The sequence below is a fragment of the Lepus europaeus genome, chromosome 19, assembly GCF_033115175.1.
Source record: "Lepus europaeus isolate LE1 chromosome 19, mLepTim1.pri, whole genome shotgun sequence".
NCBI lineage: Eukaryota > Metazoa > Chordata > Mammalia > Lagomorpha > Leporidae > Lepus > Lepus europaeus.
Window position 1 is genome coordinate 70,134,633 of NC_084845.1, and position 6,764 is coordinate 70,141,396.

The 6,764-nt window shown below is 59.1% G+C and overlaps 1 pseudogene; it reads right to left on the reverse strand.

Annotated features, from left to right (window-relative positions):
* Nucleotides 1–3,789: 3,789 nt before the first annotated feature.
* On the reverse strand, nt 3,790–5,403 carry LOC133747753 (superkiller complex protein 8-like; annotated as a pseudogene).
* Nucleotides 5,404–6,764: the final 1,361 nt, after the last annotated feature.

Here is a 6,764-nt window from a genome sequence, read left to right on the forward strand (position 1 = left end):
CCCGGGGACGGGAATCGCTGCAGCCGCGTGCTCACCCTCCTTTGATTACTGCGTGATTGCAGCATCCACTCCGTCTGGGGCTAAAAAATCGAAAGAAAACACAAATTCTTGAGTCATTTCCAGACACTGAATCTGACACCGCTGTTCCTCTCCGAGTTTTGGCAAAACCCAGAAAATGAGTGACCAGGAAGGGTAAACAGTTTAGGTAAACACTCGGCGCGCGGGTCGTGATTCAGGACATCAGTGAGCGTTTAGCCACAGTCAGCACCGGCTTTAATGTCATTAAGAATGTAACTTCTTAGGAAAACTAAGAGGGTCTGTTTTTAGCCCAGACATGCAATTAAGGGAATTAGTAACGTGATACACGGCCCAGGAACTCCGATAGGGCAAGAAGTCTCGTGCAGCCCGGTGCAGAGACGCCCACAGCCCACGCCGGGGTCCAGCCAGCTGCCGTCTGAGGGCCGCGGGGAGGAGGAGGAAGAGGAAACCGTGGGGCTGCGCTGTGCAGTGAGAGAGGATTTGCTGTCGTGTGCAGACGTTAAATGCTCAGAGAACGGCTGCTTTCCCGTGCGGAACGCGATGGCTCGTGAGGGCGGACAGTGGGAACTGGGGAAAGGGTCGTTTCCGTTCCTTTTAGGGACTTTCCGCAGAGAATCCATTTGGGGAGGCTTCGGGGTTCAGTCACAGCTTCTGGGGGCTTGGGACGCTGGACGTCAGGGCTCCTGTGGGCTCGGCTTGCGGTGGGGACCGCCCCTGAGCGGTGTGATGGCCACAGCCACCTGTAGACACTGCTGAAGCACCCCAAGTGACAAGCCCTGCTCTCCACCACGCCTCTTACTTGGCAGATGGGGAAACCCAGGTCCAGAGAGGGCCCGCCAGCTGACGTGGGAGCCAGGCCGGGGGGTGGGGGCCGCACAGCCACAGTGGTGTTGGTGGTACTGATGGTGGTGGCACTGGTGTTATCTGTGTTCCTGTTGGAGTTAATGTTTTCTCAGGATGGTGTGTGGTGGTACTGGTACATTGATGATGTCACTGGTACTGGTGTTGACAGTGTTACTGGTGTCACCCTCAATTCTAGCGGTGCTGTTAGCATCGAGGTCGGTGTGTTACTGTCAGTGGTACTGGTGTTTTTGCTGGTGTGGGGGTTATTGGTGTTATCAGTGTTGTTGCGTTGGTGGTTTTCAGGATGGTGATGGTGTTGATACTGGTGGTGGGGATAGTACTGCTGTTGGTACTGGTGGTTTTGATGGTGCTGTTGTTACTGGTGGTGGTGGTATTGGTAATATTGTGGTTGGTGCTGATGGTGGTGGTGGGTAGAAGTGGGAGGGGGGGATGTAGACCTGATACCCTGGTTGCACTTGAGGATAGCTTAGTCGTTTGCCTGGCCGAGGGCCTGTCACCCTCTCTGAACACCATAGTGCCTTCCCCCATTCCCACTGCCCACCTTAGCTTTCCCCTGGGTCTCCCAGCCCTCCGGTCCCTCAAGTCCCTGGTTGGACAGAGCTGTCACACAACTGCTCATCACCTTTCTTCCCTTAGCCCTTTCTTGTCGGCCTGGGAACCTCAGAGTGACAGCCGGTTCAGACCGGTGAGAGGTGGCCCTGACAAAGTCCGTTAAGTTCTCTCTCTTCATCTTGGTCTCCTCACCTGTGCAGGAGGTGACAAAGAGACCCTCCCTAGGGCTGAAGCAGGGAAACCCTGGGCTCTGAGCAAAGCCGACCAACTTAGCTCCCTGTGACCCCAGCCTCCAGCACCAGCATGACGCCGAGCGCAGGGTCGGTGCCTGATAAAGAGGAGGCCGAGTGCCTGGGTCTGTTCTCCTAACTGACCGCTCTGCTCCTTCACAGCGGGGAGTGGTAATGGTGGGGTTTTGTGTGGGCAGAACAAAAAAAATGAAAGGATGAAGCCACTCATCCACCCACCCACCCACCCATCTGTTCATCTACCTACCCACCCACCCGCTTACCCATTGACTCACCCATCTATTCATCCATCCAATCACCCAGCCACCCGCCTGTTCACCCACCTACCCACATACTCACCCACCTGCCCGGCCACCCGCCTGTTCACCCACCCACCCACATACTCACCCACCTGCCCAGCCACCTGCCTGTTCATCCACCCACCCACATACTCACCCACCTGCCCGGCCACCTGCCTGTTCATCCACCCACCCACATACTCACCGACCTACCCAGCCACCCGCCTGTTCATCCACCCACCCACATACTCACCCACCTGCCCGGCCACCTGCCTGTTCATCCACCCACCCACATACTCACCGACCTACCCGGCCACCCGCCTGTTCATCTACCCACCCACATACTCGCCCACCTGCCCAGCCACCCGCCTGTTCATCCACCCACCCACATACTCACCGACCTACCCAGCCACCCGCCTGTTCATCTACCCACCCACATACTCGCCCACCTGCCCAGCCACCCGCCTGTTCATCCACCCACCCACATACTCACCGACCTACCCAGCCACCCGCCTGTTCATCCACCCACCCACCCACCCATCTGTTCATCTACCTACCCACCCACCTGTTTACCCATCCACTCACCCATCTATTCATCCATCCAATCACCCAGCCACCCGCCTGTTCAACCACCCACCCACATACTCACCCACCTGCCCGGCCACCCACCTGTTCATCCACCCACACACATACTCACCCACCTGCCCGGCCACCTGCCTGTTCATCCACCCACCCACATACTCACCCACCTGCCCGGCCTACCGCCTGTTCATCCACCCACCCACATACTCACCCACCTGCCCAGCCACCCGCCTGTTCATCTACCTACCTACATACTCACCCACCTACCCAGCCACCCGCCTGTTCATCCACCCACCCACATACTCACCCACCTGCCCAGCCACCCGCCTGTTCATCTACCCACCCACACACTCGCCCACCTGCCCAGCCACCCGCCTGTTCATCCACCCACCCACATACTCACCCACCTGCCCAGCCACCCGCCTGTTCATCCACCCACCCACATACTCACCCACCTGCCCAGCCACCCGCCTGTTCATCCACCCACCCACATACTCACCCACCTGCCCAGCCACCCGCCTGTTCATCCACCCACCCACATACTCACCCACCTGCCCAGCCACCCGCCTGTTCATCTACCTACCTACATACTCACCGACCTACCCGGCCACCCGCCTGTTCATCCACCCACCCACATACTCGCCCACCTGCCCAGCCACCTGCCTGTTCATCCACCCACCCACATACTCGCCCACCTGCCCGGCCACCCGCCTGTTCATCCATCCACCCACATACTCGCCCACCTGCCCGGCCACCCGCCTGTTCACCCACCCACCCACATACTCGCCCACCTGCCCGGCCACCCGCCTGTTCACCCACCCACCCACATACTCGCCCACCTGCCCGGCCACCCGCCTGTTCACCCACCCACCCACATACTCACCCACCTGCCCGGCCACCCGCCTGTTCATCCACCCACCCACATATGCATTCCTTGAAATCATATTCCTTCCTGATTGGTCTTGGCTCCAAGGACTGAAGTATTTCAGCACCTGCTGGCTTTCCTTTTTTTTTTTTTTTTTTTTTTCGCTTTTGCATTAAGAATGCTTTATTTACTTTAACGTAAACAGTGTTGCCAATACAATGGAAATGTTTTTACTGTATCTACAGAACTTCAGTCTCTGCCCTAATAAATGCTGTATTCCTGTAAGGGGAGCCTGTCCAGGAAAGCAGTGTCAGGATGGAGCTGTGCATTCTCGGTGCAGCCTGGGCGCGGAGACTCCGGCTCACACTGGACGGTCGTAGACGAGAATTTCCTGGTCATCACCAACAGACACAGCGTTTGAGCCATTTCCATTGTATTTTACTCCCCAGACCTGATCCTGGTGATCAAAGAATGTGTGGACACAAGTCCTCGTCCCAACATCCCAGGCTTCTACACTCTGGTCGGATGAGCTGGGTGGCTGGGACAGAAGGCGACGTTCAGCCCCCAGGAGGTGCGTCCACTCGGCGTGCCGGCCACGTGGGGTGCTGTCTTCCAGCGTGTGCAGAAGTGTTCCAGTTGCAATGTCAGAAATATGGATGGTGCCATCTAGGGCTCCGCTGGCCAGATGCTTCCCATCGGGACCGAATGCAATGCTGAGCGTGAATTTTCCTCTTGTGTCCAAGGACTATTCTTTTTCCCCACTTTCCACACCAACAGTGTTCGCTTTCCCTACTTGAGTTCCTGTGGCCAGATGCTGGGAATCAGGAGAAAAGGCCAAAGTCCAGGCATCCACTGTAGACTTTATCTGTTTGCCCTTTGGTCCGTCCCAGAGATGGACGTGCACAGCGCGAGAACTGGATGCAGCAGTGGGCAGGGTGTGGCTGGTGTCCACAGACACCTCCCCCGGCTGATGTCCCTCCAGACTCCGCTGCAGGTCCAGCTGCTCATCACACCACTTCCAGACCTTCCCCAGGCCGTCCAGGGAGCCCGGCACCCCCGTCGTAGTGTTTCCCTTCTTGTTTGTCCTCCAGGCAACTGACCAAACGGAATCGTCGTGGGCTGGTTGGTCATTTCCATAAGCAGGGACAAAGGGCTAAAGGCCGACAGCTCACCGCACTGCTGGGCTCCACGGCTCAGCACCTGCTTTCTTGGGAACGAGCCTGGCTTGTGTGTCAGTGGGTGATGATTGTTTGAACGGATGTGTGGACAGGTGAAGCCATGGATGGCGCTGAGCGCGACTCGTTCCAGGAAGCCCAGCTCCCTCTGTGGCTCCATCTGGGATGCTTGGGCAGCTACAGTGCTTGTTGGGTGCCCCAAGAGAGTGCCAGCCCTGGGACAGGCGGGAAGAGAGACCTCCCTCAGGCTGCTGGTGCGGGTCAGCAACCGGGCACATGCGCTTTCCATACCTCCAGGGCCCTTCTCCGAGACCCACCCCCAAGGAGACCCCGTCCACATAGCATTGCTCCCCTCTCAGCTCAGGCTGCTGTCAGCAACCCACGTCCAGGTGTCCAGGGAATTGGGGCTCTCACCCTGGAAACTCCGTGCCTTTCTCTGCTGAGCTCAGAAGCCCCGGCCTGAGTCCTTGTCCTGGGCACAGCTGCGCTGGACACCGTGGGGAAAAGTGAGGAGGGGGAGCAGGAAGTCCTGCTGACTCATCACCCCTCCCCCACAGATCTGTGATCAGGCTGAGCACAGGGGAAGGGAAGCTTAATTTATGCAAATACATGCTGGTTGGCGTCCAGCTGCTGCCCGGCACGGACAGGTCAGCCCTGAGAAGGGCGTGAGCAGGACTAGAACTGTGCATGGCTCCTCCCGGCCCCGCCCCGCCCCCAAGGTGTGGGAGGGGTGGAGAAGAGATGGGCCCCACCAGGACCCCTGAGCCGGATGTCAGGGGCTCTGGTCGCAGCTCGTCCATCGCTCCTCGTAGCAGCGTAGCGCAGACTGCGTAGCATCTCAGCCCTCTCATCTCTCAGCTGCAGCCAGGGAGTCCCAGGATCTGGGGAGAGGGCTTGGGACCACCCAGAACTGTCTGACTCACTGGTGCAGCACCCTGTTAGTGCTTTCTCCTGGTTGGCTCACACGCTCCTTCCAAACTCCGCGGGGTGGGCAGGCATCGTCCCTGTCCCCATTCTGTCCCGGAGGTTGCTGGGGCTCAGCGGGATTCCAGCCACTTGACCAGTCAGTCCCCCGGCAGGGCCAGGACTCAGCCACAGTCTCACCGGTGTGCCTCCGAGCCTTTGGAGGGGGTCCGTACCGGTGTGGCTGGGGCTCAGGCATGCTGTGGGTTCCCTGCATGGGGGAAGGGCACGCCTGGACAGACCCCCTCCCCCCACCCCCGCCATGGGCCGGCTCCCAGCAAGCAGGCGCCACTGCATGGGTCAGCCGTGTTTTCGAGGGAGCGTCCCAAAGGCTGAATGTGAAAACTTTCCTTCTCAGCGAGGTGACGGGAGGGCAGGGAAGACAGCTTTGGGGTCTGTTGTCTGTTTACGGAGCGTGGAATCTGGGTCTGCAGCCCTCGGAGAGCAGCCTCCGGCATGTGCCGGCCAGGGCAGAGCTGCGCCCCCCACAAGGCACGGCAGGAAGACCAGCCTGGCTCCTGGCAGTGAGACCCAGCCCCTAAGGCTGGAAGGCGCCGAGGGCCCGGGCGGAGGGGCCGGGAAGCCCAGGCCAGCTCGCTTCTGCCTCTGCCTCTGCTTTTGCCTTCTGCTCTCATTTCCCCAACGTCAGCCCTGCCGTGGACAATCCCTGCAAATCCCGTTTTATGGAATCTTGTTCGCCTTGTTTCTTAGCAGAGCCCAATTTTGGGTGAATAACTTGCGACCACAGAAACACGACACCAAAGCTGCAGCGCTGGGTGGCAAATTTCTCCGTTACCACAAATATCCTTTCTCCTCGAGGACCAGATTGGAAGCATTTGGGATTGTTTGTGCCTCCCGTCCTCAATCAGGAGGGGGAGGGGCCGCCTCGGTAGCCGCCACACGCCCCTCGCTACCCCCGCGGCTGCCTGCCACCAGACACACTTTCCCCTCCACAGGGCTTTTGCCAAAGCACCGTGAGGTCCCACAGGCCCCTTCCGCGGCCGAGCTGAGCTCCCAGCGTCTGTGACGTCCCGGGAGCAGCATTAGCTGCACCTTGCAAACACAGAACAGGGACGTCGAGCGTGGTTCTTGGGTGCTGGTTTTGATCCACTAGGGAGGAAAAGGGGTCCTAGAGTCGGGGGCACATTGCCCAGCTCCTGCTGGTGAGGGTCAGGCAGGGCAGACCCTCCCCCAGGGG